The sequence below is a fragment of the Anolis sagrei genome, chromosome Y, assembly GCF_037176765.1.
Source record: "Anolis sagrei isolate rAnoSag1 chromosome Y, rAnoSag1.mat, whole genome shotgun sequence".
Lineage (NCBI taxonomy): Eukaryota > Metazoa > Chordata > Lepidosauria > Squamata > Dactyloidae > Anolis > Anolis sagrei.
The window spans coordinates 23,491,144-23,507,633 of NC_090035.1; the positions used below are offsets into that span (position 1 = coordinate 23,491,144).

General features: G+C 42.3%; 1 pseudogene; it reads left to right on the plus strand.

Moving 5' to 3' along the window:
* The window catches only part of LOC137095554 (amiloride-sensitive sodium channel subunit beta-like), an 85,406-nt pseudogene that overhangs the window by 21,474 nt on the left and 47,442 nt on the right, over positions 1-16,490 (plus strand).

The window sequence follows — 16,490 nt, forward strand, 5'->3', positions numbered from 1 at the left end:
GCTGCTCCTCATAGGGCTTGTTCTCCAGACCCCTGATCATTTTAGTCACCTTCCTCTGGACACATTCCAGCTTTTCAACATCTCTCTTGAATTGTGGTGCCCAGAATTGGACACAATATTCCAGTGTGATCTCCAAGGCACAATAGAGGGGTAGCATGACTTCCCAGGAAGTTCTTCCTAATGTTCAGATGGCCATTAGCCACAGATACAGGCAAAAGGTCAGGAGAGATTGCCACTAGGGACAAGGTCTTACAGCCCGAAAAACTCACAGCAACCCAGTGATTCCGGCCATAAAATCCTTCAATAGTCCAGAGAATACAGAATCCAGCTTCCATGAAATAAACATACTGGGAAATAATTGTAAGGGAGGGGTCCAGGAGAAGAGCATCCCTCCGAGGATGGAAATCCCCTCTTCCATTGTAAACATACTGGGAAATAAACATACTGGGAAATAATTGTAAGGGAGGGGCAGGCAAGAGAGTGCTCCCTCCCTCCTTCCATCCCTCCCTCCTCCGTCCCCATCGAGGAAGAGGTTTAGGTGGCACCGAAGGGCGAGAGGCAGCAGCGGAGGAGGCGACACACAGGTGAGCCAGGTGAGCCAGGTAAGACGGGTAGGGCAGGTGAGGTGGGAGGGAAGGGAGGGGGTCACTCAGAGCCATGCCTCTCCTTCCAGGAGACCCCCTGCTGCCTCCTCCAGCTGTATCTGGGGTCTAAGAGAGGGGCTGTACAGGAGTTGATTATAAATTGTATGATTTTAACTGTATTTGTGTTTAGATTGCCTGCAGTAAGGCTGGAGCGGCCTAAGTCAGAGGAGTCCTCCATGTGCGTTGCCATGGAGACCGATGCAGGAGAGAGGGAAGTGGGAGGAGCTTAGAGGGGAGAGTTTGAAAAAACGACAGTTAAAAATGAGTTAGGGGTTTAGGTTTAGAGAAGTGAGCAGTCAGGAGTTAGGTTCAGAGGAGTGAGGAGTTAGGAGTTGGGAGAGAAGGAAAGGAAAGGTGGCAGAGTGACTTGTGAAGCAAAGCTTTGAGACTTTGAAAAGCTGGGTTTGGCTATTGGAAGTTTCTCAGGCAAGTGCAGCCGAATGGTGAAACATAGCTGGTATTCTTTTAGTCTAAGGAGAGGCTAAAGAATAGTTTACTTAGTATTTGATCTAGGGAGGATCAACTGAGGGAAACATCCCTGTATGGAAAGTTTGTCTGAAACAAGTGCTCTACGTCAGAAAGATTCTGTGTTACTTGAAAGAATGAACTGTTAAAGTTACAAGTATTATTCCAAATGCAACAAGGAAAAGTTACATCTTGCAACCACACGCGGTGTACTTAATAAAATTGTTAACTTTTATTTGAAAATTGCCTCAGCTCCGTCTATTCTGTGTACCAAGTGCCATTTCTCACAATATTACAACTTACCTCACGTGATGGCAGAAACGTAGGGAAAAGTAACCAAATAAATCTACATTCTTCTCTCCAGTCATGCTACAGTATATACAGTGTAATTACTACTAAGTTATTATTTTCTTAATAAAGGAGGAGGTGCAATTGAACAGCCTCCCTCCTAACTTGATGGTAAATTTGGTTCCTAATCAGCAACCTCCATTGCAAATCGGCTAAGTCTTTTTAAAATTGGGAACTGGGGTAAAATCTCCTGAATACTGGTTCCTTTCAAATTGGTGGCAACAATAAATCATCCCTCAGCTCTCCTGCTTCTTTTCAAATTGGTGGCAGACGACGGGATATGATTAACAACTGATTAAGTGCCTCCATTGCAAATTGGCCAAGTCTTTTTAAAATTGGGAACTGGGGTAAAATCTCCTGAATACTGGTTCCTTTCAAATTTGTGGCAACAATAAATCATCCCTCAGCTCTCCTGCTTCTTTTCAGGGGCCCTTTGAAATACACCTCCCTCAGAGACCCCCACCCTCTCTCCTTTCTCCAAGGCCCCTTCTACACTGCCCTGTATTCCAGCATCGTATCTCAGATTATCCTATCCCAGATTATCTGACAGTGTAGACCAGGCATTGGCAAACCTGCGCCCTCCAGGTGTTTTGGACTTCAACTCCCACAACTCCCTACCGGCTAGGGTCCTTCCTTTTTTTTTTTTTTTTTAAATTTTTTTTATTGATTTATCACAATTATTACATACTGTTGCATTTTATACATCAACCTCTTTAACATGTTGTTTTGTTGTTTTGCTTTGACATTTCCTCCCCTTTTCTCTTTTTTTTTTTTCCCCCTATTTTCACCTCAGTGCTCCCCTCCACCCGTCTCAAGCCACATTTTTTACATTTCATCTGTCCAAAATTTCATTTCTTCTTGTGACGGTAATTTTCCTTCCTTATTTTTTAATCCATTTACCACAAATTTTCCCCATATAGCATCAAAATCACTTTGTTTCCATATACCTTTTTTAACCTTTAATATACATGTCAGTTTGTCATTTAATGCTATTTTCCATGCTTCCTTGTACCACTCCTCTATTCGTATATTCATTTCTTTTTTCCAATTCCTTGCTATGAGCAGTCTTGCTATAGTTAGTAAGTTTGTTATCGCTTCTTTATCCTCCTTTTTCAGTTGCTTATTGGTATATAATGATAATAAGGCTATACTAGGACTTTTGTCTATTTTCATATTCATTATACTTTCTATTTCTCTAAATACTTTCTCCCAAAAATTATTTACATATTTACATTGCCACCACATATGTATATATGTTCCTGGTTCTTTACATCCTCTCCAACAATTTGTTGAATTGTTTTTATTCATATATGCTATTCTTACCGGTGTTAAGTACCACTTCCATATTAACTTGTAATAATTTTCTTTAACACGTATCGATAGGTTTTTTAAATGTCTTTGTCCCCATAACTGTTGCCACTCTATTTCACTTATTTTTATCCCTAAATCCTCTTCCCAAATCTCCTTAAGGGTACTCTTTTTCATTTTCCCATCCTTCATTTCAATTAGTATCTTATAGATTTTGCTAATTATACCTCTCAAGTTTTCGTGTTCTTCTACTGCCCTTCCCTTCTGTATTATTTGTTCAAATTGATTGAGTTGGCTTCCGTTTCTATTATTTTTTTTCCAGTTTATTAACCATTGTTCTAGTTGTATACAATGAAACCATGATAATTTTATTTCTTTAAACTCTTCCAACATCCTTTCCCTCTTCATTTCCGCCTTCATCCAATCCCCTATTCTATCTAAATTTATTTCCCTTACCTTTTTATCCATTGCTTTTTTTAAATTTTTTGGGAATTTCTTTTCCATCACTATTGGGGTTATAATTGATCCTTCCTTTATTAACCTCCCCTTGTATTTATTCCATACTTTCAGTATGTTGCTCAGCATTGGGTTTCTAATTTCCCTCAGTTCTTTTCTAGTAAGCTGTTTAAAAAATATATTCCAAGTTTCATCTTCCACTTTTCCTGATTCATTACTAAGCCAATCTATTCCCTCTTTTTTAACCATTCCTTCTATAACCAAATTTAATCTACTTGCTTCATAATATTTTTTTATATTAGGTAGTGCTAGTCCACCCTCCTTTTGCGATCTATACCATAACTGTTTGTTTAGCCTGTTTCTTTTACTTCCATTGCAGTACTTATTAATCATTTGTTGCCATCTAATTAGCTCTTCTTCTGTGATTTGAAGTGGTAACATTCTAAATATAAAATTTATCTTTGGAAGTATTTTCATTTTTACTAATGCTATTCTTCCAAACCAGGATAAATGTATACCTTCGTACTCTATTAACTTTTTCTGAACTTCTTTTCTTAAAGTTACTACATTTACTTCCTCTATCTCTTTTAAATCCTTAGTTATTATTACTCCCAAGTATTTTAATTTATTCTTAATTCTTATTCCCATTTTTCTCTGTTCTATAAATTTTTTTTCTTCTTCTCTTGTATAATTGAGTAGCATCATTTCTGACTTGTTCCAATTAACTTGTAATCCCGTTGCTTTCCCAAATATCTCCAAATGTTCTTTTATTCTATCTATTTTCTCCACTATATTTTCTATAAATAACAATGTATCGTCAGCGAATAAGCTCACCTTCTGTTTCTCCTTTTTTCCTAATCCTTCTAAATTTTTATCGTTCCTTATATTATTAGCAAAAAGTTCTATCACCATAGCAAATAATATCGGGGACAAAGGGCACCCTTGTCTAGTTCCTCTAGTCACTTTTATTTCGTTTGTCACTCCATCATTTATAGTTATCACTGCTGAATTCTTTGAATAAAATTGTTTTAGGGTCCTTCCAAACAGGCCCTGTATCTGAGGATCTGATCCCGGATTTTCTGCTTTAAACTAGATTATACGAGTCCATATTGCCAGATAATCTGGGATAAACAGAAAACCTGGGATCAGATTCTGGAATATAGGGCCTGTCTGGAAGGGCCTCTAGAATCCCAGTGTTACAAGGGATCCCCAAAAGCCATTTAGTCCAACCCCCCTTTGCCTTGCAGGAAGGTGCTACTATTTTGGCAATGGTATATATGAAAGCAGAAAAACCTTATTAGATGGGAGGTATACCAATGACCCCTATGATGCACTCTTATGTCTTTGCGGTGTTGGCTCAGTAAAAACAATAAGACATGAACTGCTATATTGTTCCTTCTGCATTGGCTTCCGACATACTTTTATCCACGCAATCCTACAAAGCATTCCTGGGAGAACTGATGAGTTTTACATGCACTATTTGCTGCCAGATCACAATCTGCAAAAAATGACCTCACAAACTCAAAGGAATTTAAACCTGCATTTAATAATATTTATTCTTATATAATCTGGTTATCAATATTATTTGTTTGGTTCTACTTGTTTTATCTGATCTGTTATCGTAATCAATTTATATGCATGAAGGTGCCACCCAATCCCTTTCAACAGATTATTATTATTATTATTATTATTATTATTATTATTATTATTTATACCCTGCCTTTCTGCCCTTGGGGACTCAAGGCTACTAACAATCCCACTCTTATTATTATTTTTATTTATTTACTAGCTTGGGTACCCGGCGTTGCCCAGATTAGTTGAAAAAGTCATTTCTTTAATTGTACAAAATGCATAAGGTTGTGTGGGTGAACCACAAGTCACATTATGCCAGGTTAACCCTGAAAAACTCCATCAGTACATTTGTTATATTGGGCAAGTTTAGTCTAGATGCATTATTGGTGGTGTTCAGTGTATTCTCTGACTGTAGGGTAAACTACAAATCCCACTATGGCGAGTCAGTCCCTTCAAACCCCTCCAGTAGGTTGAATTGGTCAAGGGGGTTCTGTGTGCCAAGTTTGGTCCAGGTCCATCACTGGGGAAGGGCACAGTTTCTCTGGTTGTGGGTGAACTACGACTCCAGAAAAGAAGGTCAGTTCCTCCCAAACCCCTCCAATAATCACATTTCAGCATATCAGGTCTGTGTGCCACGTTTGTTCCAGGTCCATCGGTGTTGGATTCACAACACTCTCTGGGTGTAAGTGAACTACAACTCCCCCCAAAACAAGATGAATTTTCCCCAAAGACCTCCAGTATTTTTGCTGGTCTTGGGGGCTCTGTGTGCCAAGTTTGGCCCAGTTCCATCTTTGGTGGAGTTCAGAGTGCTCATTGATTGCAGGTGAACTATAAATCTCAGTACCTACAACTCCGAAATGTTCAGGCCAATTCCCCCCAAAACCCACCCACCAGTATTTAAATTTGGGCAGATCAGGTATGCATGCGAAGTTTGGTCCATATCCATCATTGTTTAGGTTCATAATGCGCTCTGGATGTAGGTGAACTACAACTCCTATAAATCCCCCAAAGACTTCCAGTATGTTTTGGTGGTCATGCGGGTTCTGTGTGCCAAGTCAGTTCCAGGTCCATTGTTGGTGGAGTTCAGTGCTCTGATATCCTGCTTTATTTAGGAGGAGACACAGATTCATAGAGGAGGGCAGGGCCATCAATAGATACTGGTCACTTTGCAAAACAAAGAGGGATAGATTGGTCCTAGAGCAGAATCTCCACTCCCTGGCCATCGGAAACATATAAGAACAGGCACATTCCTTGTATGCACATGAAGAACTGTGGCAAAGGTGTGGAGCAAACATAAAAAGGCCCAGGAGGCATGGAGAAGGCGGTTCTGGCTGCACAAGATTGCTACATCCCATCCTGCAGCCTCCCCCATGCAATGTTAACCAGCATTTTATTGGTGTGTTCTTACATTTATGTTGTATTATCTCTTTGTTTTAACCCTGTTGCATCCCACCTTGAGCCACAGGGAGAGGCAGTTAATATGGCCATGTTCCAGAAGCATTCTCTCCTGATGTTTCGCCCACATCCATGGCAGGCATCCTCACATCCTCTGAGGATGCCTGCCATAGATGTTGGTGAAATGTCAGGAGAGAGTGATTCTGGCCATGAAAATCTTCAACAGCAGTTAATAAAATTATTAATTAATTGACTGATTGGTTAATTAATTAATTCATTGGAGTCCCTTCCAACTCTATGAATCCAACAACAACACTTTGGAAAGACAATAATGTTCCATTCCAACTTAGCCATCTTATCTGGAGTTTTCTAAGCAGAAGCTGGATGGCCATCTGTCAGGAGTGAATGGATTGTTTCATCTTTCATGACAAAAGTGGGTCAGGTTGAATAACCTTTAGAATAATTTCCAACTCTAGGATTCTATTATTCTATCAATCTTTTCACATGTAAGAAACTATTTCCTTCTCTGGAAGTTTCTAAGCAGAGGCTAGATGCCCATCTGCCAGGAGGGCTTTAATGGTGTCTTCCAGCTTGGCAGAAAAGGGGTCGAACTGAATGGCCTTTGGGGTCCCTTTCAACTTATTGAATATAATAATAATTTATATAAATAACTAGCTGTGCCCTGCCACGCGTTGCTGTGGCCTATAGTAAAACTTATCAAAGTTGAGGTAGATATCTGGACTATTATGAAAGAGAGGTCCCTACCTATTCCTTCCCCCTTTTCCTCCCCCTTTCTCTCCTTTCTTCCTTCTCTACCTCTTTCTTTCTTTCCTTCTTTCACTACTTGGTTTCATCCTTCTCTCTTTCCTTCATTCCCTCCCCCTTTCTTCCTTTGCCTTTCTTCCCTCCCTGTTTGCTTCCTTCTTTCACTTTTTATTTCCTTTTATTTCACCACCATCATAACAATAACAATAATGCAATGCATTGCCTCTGGGACCTGACACCTCTCCCATTCCCCCTAAAAGGGTCACATAGGAACAATAGCATAATAATAATCATAGAAATAACAACCTTTACGCGCCACGTGTTGCTGTGGCCAATCTTCCCTCTTTCTCTCCTTCTTTCCCTCCCTCCCTCCCTCCCTCCCTCCTTCCTTCCTTCCTTCCTTCCTTCCTTCCTTCCTTCCTTCCTTCCCATTTTCCTTCTCCTCTTCTTTCTCTACCTCTTTACTTCCTTCCCCCTTTTTCTTTCTCTTCTGCTGTCTCTCTTTTCTTTCCTTCCATCTTTCCTTTTCTTTCCTTTTCTTCTTCCTCTAACTTTCCTTCCTTCCCCCTTTTTCTTTACCTCCCTTTCTCTTTCTTCCTTCTTTCCTTCCTTCCTGTCTTTCCTAGATTTTGACAGGGCGGGAAGGGGCGGGGTGGGGTTTGGAGGTGGCGTGAAGTAAAAGGAGGTAAGATTGGGGCAGGGGAGTGATGGAGCGTGGGGTTGCGTGTGTGTGTGCGGCAGTGGGGGGAGTGATGGAGCGTGGGGTTGCGTGTGTGTGTGCGGCAGCGGGGGGAGTGAGGTTGCGTGTGTGTGCGGCGGTGGGGGGAGTGATGGAGCGTGGGGTTGCGTGTGTGTGTGTGGCGGCAGGGGGAGTGGGGTTGCGTGTGTGTATGCGGCGGCGGGGGGAGTGATGGAGCGTGGGGTTGCGTGTGTGTGTGCGGCAGGGTGTGTGTGTGTGCGGGAAGCGGCGCGGCGGGGCTTGGAGTGGGCATGGTTTCCGCAGAGGGAACGTTGGCCGGAAGGCCATGTGCGCGCGCCAGGGAACTTGCGGCTGGGCGCCAATGCGCATGCTCAGTTGTTTTGCCGTTTTGTGAGTGTGTTGTTGTGTTGTTTTTCATTTTGAGTAGATATGTTTGTACCTTGTGGGTTGTGTTATGGGCATGGGAATTTTGGTTAAGTTTGTTGGGGTTTTTTTGAGTTTTGTTCTTTTGCCGTTTTGTGAGTGTGTTGCTGTGTTGTTTTTCATTTTGAGTAGATATGTTTGTACCTTGTGGGTTGTGTTATGGGCACGGGGATTTTAGTTAAGTTTCGTTGGGGGATTTTTGAGTTTTGTTGTTTTGCCGTTTTGTGAGTGTGTTGTTGTGTTGTTTTTCATTTTGAGTAGATATGTTTGTACCTTGTGGGTTGTGTTATGGGCACGGGGATTTTGGTTAAGTTTCGTTGGGGGATTTCTGAGTTTTGTTGTTTTGCCGTTTTGTGAGTGTGTTGTTGTGTTGTTTTTCATTTTGAGTAGATATGTTTGTACCTTGTGGGTTGTGTTATGGGCATGGGAATTTTGGTTAAGTTTCGTTGGGGTTTTTTTGAGTTTTGTTCTTTTGCCGTTTTGTGAGTGTGTTGCTGTGTTGTTTTTCATTTTGAGTAGATATGTTTGTACCTTGTGGGTTGTGTTATGGGCACGGGGATTTTAGTTAAGTTTCGTTGGGGGATTTTTGTGTTTTGTTGTTTTGCCGTTTCGTGAGTGTGTTGTTGTGTTGTTTTTCATTTTGAGTAGATATGTTTGTACCTTGTGGGTTGTGTTATGGGCACGGGGATTTTGGTTAAGTTTCGTTGGGGGATTTCTGAGTTTTGTTCTTTTGCCGTTTTGTGAGTGTGTTGCTGTGTTATTTTTCATTTTGAGTAGATATGTTTGTACCTTGTGGGTTGTGTTATGGGCACGGGGATTTTAGTTAAGTTTCGTTGGGGGATTTTTGAGTTTTGTTGTTTTGCCGTTTTGTGAGTGTGTTGTTGTGTTGTTTTTCATTTTGAGTAGATATGTTTGTACCTTGTGGGTTGTGTTATGGGCACGGGGATTTTGGTTAAGTTTCGTTGGGGGATTTCTGAGTTTTGTTGTTTTGCCGTTTTGTGAGTGTGTTGTTGTGTTGTTTTTCATTTTGAGTAGATATGTTTGTACCTTGTGGGTTGTGTTATGGGCACGGGGATTTTAGTTAAGTTTTGTTGGGGGATTTTTGAGTTTTGTTGTTTTGCCGTTTTGTGAGTGTGTTGTTGTGTTGTTTTTCATTTTGAGTAGGTATGTTTGTACCTTGTGGGTTGTGTTATGGGCATGGGAATTTTGGTTAAGTTTCGTTGGGGGGTTTTTGAGTTTTGTTTCCTCGTTGGATGCCCCTAACAAATTTATATATATAGAAAATGTAATGTTCGTTTGTGCTACCATCAGAACTCAAAAAAACACTGGGAAATTGACACCAAATTTGGACACAAAATACCTAACAGTCCAATTTATGTTCTCCACTCAACCCCCCCCCCCCCCCCAAGAAACAGCAGTAACCCCAAAAATCTACACAAGGAAATAGCGGCTGTTACAGCACTGAGAGCCAAGCGCGTGCGCACGCATGGCCATACAAATAGAACTGGCACAGCGAGCGGCACCCAGCTCCCTCCCTCATCGCGGCGAGATGCGGCCTGTGCAGCCTGGCCAGGCCTCGTGCAAAGCCCCTCGCCGCTTGCGTCAGCGGTGTTTCTCTCCCCCCCCCCCAGCAGCTTCGGCCGGGGTCGCGCCGGGCCAGGCTTCTCCCTCCCTCCTTACTTCCCTCTCTTCCCCCTTCCCCTCGCTCCTTCCCCCCTTCCTTTTCTTCCTTCCTTCCCTCCCGTGGGGGAGGGAGAAGCCTCCTGGGAAGCCAGCGTTGCCTGGCCACGCCCACCCGTTGCTGCCTCCACCACCAAGCGCACACACCCCCCTCTTCGCCATCAGGGATCTTCTGCTGCGCTCTCTGTGCTCCGCGGCCACGAGGCACCTCCTGCTCCATTCCCAGCAGAGAACAAGCGATGGACTCCGCTCTGAAAAGGTTTGGCCCAATTCTATCGTTGATGGGGCTCAGAATGCTCCGTGATTGTAGGTGAACTACAAATCCCAGCAACTACAACTCCCAAATGTCAAGATTCTATTTCCCCCATACTCTACCAAAATTGTTTGAGTCCACAGTGAACTTTGGATGTAGGTGAACTACAACTCTAAAACCAAAGGACACTGCCCACCAAACCCTTCCAGTATTTTCTGTTGGTCATGGGAGAACTGTGTGCCCAGTTTGGTTCAATTCCAGCATTGGTGGGGTTCAGAATGTTATTTGATTATAGGTAAACTATAAATTCCAGCAACTACAACTCCCAAATGACAAAATCATTTTTTGAGTGAAGGACATTAGGGCTGGGCGGTTTCGTTCATTAATTTTGTAATTCGTTATTAATTCATATTTAAATTAGTTTACGATCCAATATTGAGCCATGCAAGAGCAATTAAAAATCGAAACAAATTTTTCAATTTATTTCGTAATTGTTTCGAAATTGTTTTGTAATTGTTTCGTAATTGTTTCCGTATGTCTGGGGCAAGTTTTAGGGTTGTTTGTTTTATCAGTGATAAAAAATAAATTATCACACCAACAGTCAACAACAGAGGGAGAGGGAAGCTTCAGAAGTTCCCCCTGTCCCATTTGGAGGGTTTTTTTTTTGCATATTGCGCAATCGCGTCCGCCATTAACAAATCGATTCGTAATTGTTTCGTAATTGTTTCATAATTTATGAAATTTTGTATATTTTGAACTTTTTTTAAAGAAAAATTTCGGAATTCTTTTAAAAAACGAAACGCAAAAAACTCCTAAAAACGAATCGAGTTTAGAAACAATTTTTTTCCGTGGTTACCCAGCCCTAAAGGACATACATTGGGTTGTTAGGTGTCCACTGGTTTTTGAGTTCTGTTAATCCCACAAACGAACATTAAATTTTTATTTAGATAGATTTATTTCCTATATTTATACCCTGCCCTTCTCCCCCTGAAAGGGGACTCATGCCAAAAACCACTTTCAAAAAGACAGAAAATAGATTTTCTCCTCCCCTCACCAGCTTCATTCTCCTTTATTAAATCTACAGTGTAGATGCACCCAAAGTCAACCCTTCCACACTGCCATGTAAAATCCAGATTATCTATTTAGGACTGGATTATATGGCAGTATAGACACATTCACACACGTGCAGGTGCATACATACACACACACACATATGGATGGATGTTGTCACTGGTTGGTGATATATACAGACACATATATACACATGAGATATATATATATATATACACACACACACATATATATAACAATACTTCTTATATTACTATTATATGTATTATTTTTATATACACTACTATATAATATAGTGTACTACTATATATTACTATCTATATCTATACATATAATAAAAGTCAAAGTTTGTATGCGGCGGACGTGTGGCGGTGTGGCAGGAGGAGTATGTGCCAGCGTTCTGATTGGCTGCCACTGTGGTGCTATTTGCATATGGTCTCTGATTGGCCAGCTTCAATAGGAGCCCCTGGTGGAGAAAAGAGTTCATGACAGAAACGGGGACATGAGAAGGAAATTTGCATATGGTCTCTGATTGGCCAGCCTCAATTCCAAGATTCCGAGATGACAAAAAAGGCCAGGGGCTGGGTCAGAAAATTACCAATACAGACCAGACTTGGCACACAGAGCCCCCACGACCCACTCAACATCCTACTGCAGTTTGGAGGAAGATGAACCATGGATGTTGGGATTTGTAGTACCATCACTCACATTCTGAGACTGCTGTTAACCTCATCCAATCAGGACCAAACTTGGCACATAGACCTCTCATGACCCTGGTGTCGTTTGGGCAGGGATGGACCATGGATTATGAGACTTGCAGTACCTTTGCTCAATTCCTGAGACCACTGCAACCCTCATCCAATTACCAATAAAGACCAAACTTGGCACACTCAGTTTCCATGATGCACTCTACATCCTGGTGCAGTTTGGAGGAGGATGCACCTTGGACAATGGGACTTGCAATACCTGCACTCGTTTCCTAAGACCATTACAACTGCCAATAATGATGGATCAGGACCACAATTCACACAAAGAGTCCACATGACCCACTCTACATCCTGGTGTGGTTTGGAAAAATTTGTCAATGGATGATGGGACTTGCAGTCACTTCACTCACTTCCTGAGACCACTGAGACCCTTGCGAATGACTGATCAAGACCAAACTTGGCACATAGACCTCTCATGACCCACTTTACTTCCTGGTGTCATTTGGAAAAAATTGGAGATGGATGATGGGACTTGCAGTAACCTCACTCACTCACTGAGATCACTGAGACCCTCGCCAATGACTAATCAAGACCAAACTTGGCACACGGAGCCCCAATGACCCACTCTACACCCTGGTGCAGTTTAGAGGACAGACTATGGATGATGGGACTTCAAATACCTCCACTCTTTCCCCAAGATTGCTGCAACCCTCATTTGATGACCAATTAAGACCAAACTTGGCACACACTGCCCCCATGACCCACCCTCCATCTTGGTGCTGTTTGAAGGATGGATGATGGGACTTGCAGTACGTTCACTCACTCCCTGAAACCATAGCGACACTCATTCAAAAACCAATATAGACCAAACTTTGAGCAGAGAGCCCCCATGGCCAACTCAACATTCTGGTGAGGTTTGGGGGAGTACAGACCATGGATGATGAGACTTCAAGTACCTCCACTCACTTCCCAAGACCTCTGCAACACTCATCTAATGACCGATCAAGACCAAACTTGGCACACAAAACCCCCATGACCCACTCTCCATCTTGGAGTAGTTTGGAGCAGGGTGGACCACAGATAATGGGACTCACAGTACCTTCACTAACTTCCTGAGACAACTGCGAGTCATATAAATAACTGATAAAGACCAACCTTGATACACAATTCCTTTCTCAAATAACCCGAGCAGCGCCAGGTCCCCAAGCTAGTATTAAATAAACTCATAGAATAGAGTTAGAAGGGACTCTACCATGGTATTGGGGGAGAACAGACAGGAAGGAAGGAGGGAAGGAAGGAAGGAGAGAAGGAAGGAAGGAAAGAGGTACCGAAAGAAGGAAAAAGAGAAAATAGGAAAGAAAAAGGAAAGAAAAGGCAGGAAAGAGATAAAGAAGGAAGGAAGGAGAAAAAGAAATAAAAAGGGAAAGAAGGAAGGAAACAGGGAGGGAAGAAAGGAGGCAAAGAAGTAGAGAAGGGGAGGGAAGGAAGGAAAGAGAGAAGGAAGGCTGAAACCAAAGAGCGAAAGAAGGAATGAAAGAAAGAGGTAGAGAAGGAAGAGAGAAAGGGGAAGGGGAAGAAAAAGGGGGAAGGAATAGGTACGTACCTCTCTTTCATAATAGTTCAGATATCTACCTCTACTTCAAAAATTCTTACTATAGGCCACAGCAACGCGTGGCAGGGCACAGCTAGTAATAATAATAATAATAATAATAATAATAATAATAATAATACATGATATGAATGGATAATAATATTTATTATTATTATTTATTAACTTTATTTATACCCCGCTAACATCTCTCGAAGGACTCGGTGCAGCTTACGAAAGGCCAATAGCAATATAATAGCAATTCTGTCTTCCTGCTTGGCAGAAGGGGGTTCGACTGAATAGCCCTCGAGATCCCTTCCAAGTGTATGAATATAATAATAATAATAATAATAATAATAATAATAATAATAATACATGATATGAATGGGCAATAATATAATAGTAATTCTATCTTCCTGCTTGGCAGAAGGGGGTTCGACTGAATGGCCCTCGAGGTCCCTTTCAAGTGTATGAATATAATAATAATACATGATATAAATGGATAATAACATATTTCTAATTCTATTTTCCTACTTGGTAGAAGGGAGTTCAACTGCATGGCCTTCAGAGTCTCTTCCAGCAGTAGGAGTCTATGAATCAGAGGCTGGAGAGCTGTGATTGTGCCTTTCCTGGGAGAAGGGAGTTGGACTGGATAGCCTTTGGGTGTCCTTTCCAACTCCAGAATTCTATGTTTCTCCTTCAAATAGAGTCCTCTTCAAGGGACCAGAGATGTTTGTTCTTCTCAAATTGAAGAGTTTGGGCTCTGAGTCATTGGGCCCAGGGCCAGCAGGCAAGAAGGCTCTTGGGTCCCTTTTGTATTGGCTAGATTGGGCCCTTAGTCTTCCATCTTGGAAGCCTTCTTGGGCCATAAGTGCCAGGGTCTTCTTCTCCATGGACCTCAGGCATGTTTCTTCTTCTTCTTTGGGTTGCGACATCTCCCACCTGCCACTTCTGAAGGCGCTAGATGAAATCAGGAATGCAGATTTAGTCCAATCTTCTCTACCTTGTAAAATGACAACTCCCAAAATTGAATAGCATTGAACCAGGGAAGGTAAAGCAATGCAGAATTGCATTAATTCCACAGTGCAGATGGTTGCACCTTGTAGCCGAAAAGTGGACCATCCAAATGGAGGACCTTTTAGAAGCAAAATGCCATATCTCATTGGGTGATAATGCAAAGGGACTAGGGAAAAAGGAGAGGGTTAGGGCTGAAAGGGGGGGGGGCTGGGCTCCTATTGTGGCATATTTGGGCACCCCCTCCTTTAAGAATAGCTCCCCAGCCCTTCTGAGTTGAGTGTGGCTGAGAGAGGAGAGCCTTTGGGGTAGCGCTGTGGCTAATGCGCCCTTCTCTTTCATATAGGTGCCTTCCATCCAGAGATCGACTTCTAGCAGCAACTGCTCCATCCAGGAACTGCCCTTGTTGTCTGTGTGTCTTAGTGCATATCGCCTTGGGGTATGTTCCCTGCAGAAGCTTGAGAATTTCAGCCTCTCCCCCTCCCCTCCTTTAGCTACTGCCCAATCTCCGCACCACTGCCAACTTTAGATACATATATCTCTTCCTGGACTTGCAAAGCATTTGTATTCACATTCCCTGGATAAATGTGCAAAAGGAGCTGAAGCAGCAAAGCATGAGGCAGCTCCAAGTGGATCTGGCACTCGCTCTTGGGTCGGTTAGCACACAATCGCCAGGTAAGGCTGTTTCCAGACAAGCAAGGTTCAGGGCCTTAAAGGAGGAGGAATCTCAGGGGGAGGGGGCTATACTTTGACTCGAATGGCATGCTTGCAGTTGATGCTGAAGGCGATTTTTTAATGACATCACCAGGGCCTGCCCCTCTATGACATAATCAAGGGTCATCCCTGAGGCTCAGAGAACCAGTCTTCAGCAACCAAAAACTTACTTCCTGACGATAGTTCAGTAAGCCAACAAATTGTTTCCAGTACACACCGACTGAAGCAGAAGACATTTATGAAAGTGCATAGCAGCATGTCTTTCTCTGGATTGGGATCACAGGTGGCTGCCGTAATCTTAAAGAGGTGTAGATCTACTCCTGGTTTTAGTCTGAACTTTAGTCTAAAGAAGGTTGGGACCAGCACTTTGGAAAGCCCCTTGGAAGTTCAGGCTATAAACTGTGACTGATCTGCCAGCCACTACAATGCAAATTAATTGCTGTTATATTGTTGTTATTGTTATTGTTATTATTCCTCTGGATTGGGACCACCAGTGGATGCCATAATTTTGAAGAGAAATGAATCCACTTTGGATTTTAATGTGAACTTTAGTCTTTTGAAGGAGGTCGGGATCACCACTTTGGTCCCAAGCTCCACTTTGATGTTCAGGCTAAAATCTGAGGTAGATCTGCCAGTGGAAATTAATATTGTTATTGTTGTTATATAGCAGCATGTCTTCCTCTGGATTGGGGCCACCAGTGGAAGCCATAATCTTGAAAAGGCATGAATCCATTCCTGGTTTTAGTCTGAACTTTTGGAAAAAATTAAGTTCAGAACCTTGGAGAACCCCTAGAAAGTTCAGGCTAAAACCTGGAACGGATCCACCAGTGTCACAATACAAATCTGATGCTGCCATCCCTCTATTTTATTATTATTGTCATCATCATCTTCATTGTCGTTGTCATCATCATCAGACATTCCCCTCCTAAAGGAGACTAAATAGTTCATCTCCAGTTTCCGCTATGAGAAACTGACACAATTCCCCCCCTCCCCCATTTTGGGATGGATGCAAAGCATTATTCTGCCATAAACATTGATTGCATAGCCAGAGTTGATTTGGGTTGGTAGGCCCAGTTTGCCTGGACTTAATTGATTCATACATCTATCAAACGCCTCTGATTGATTATTTGCAACTAAGCCCCAGGAGGGACTGCTGCGTCTGCTGCGTTTATCTTAGTCCCATGAAACAGCCTGAAGATCTATGGCACATAATGGCTGCCATATTAGTACCGGTTGTGTCTGGGCAGCTAATCCATTCCCTTGGCCCGCAAGCGCTCAGCGGAGTGTCATTTCACTGAGCCCTGTGTGTTCAGGGGTTTTAAAATCCCATTTTTTATTCAGTGCAAACTGAATGAATACTGAAACTGGTTTAAGGGTGTTGGGGCCA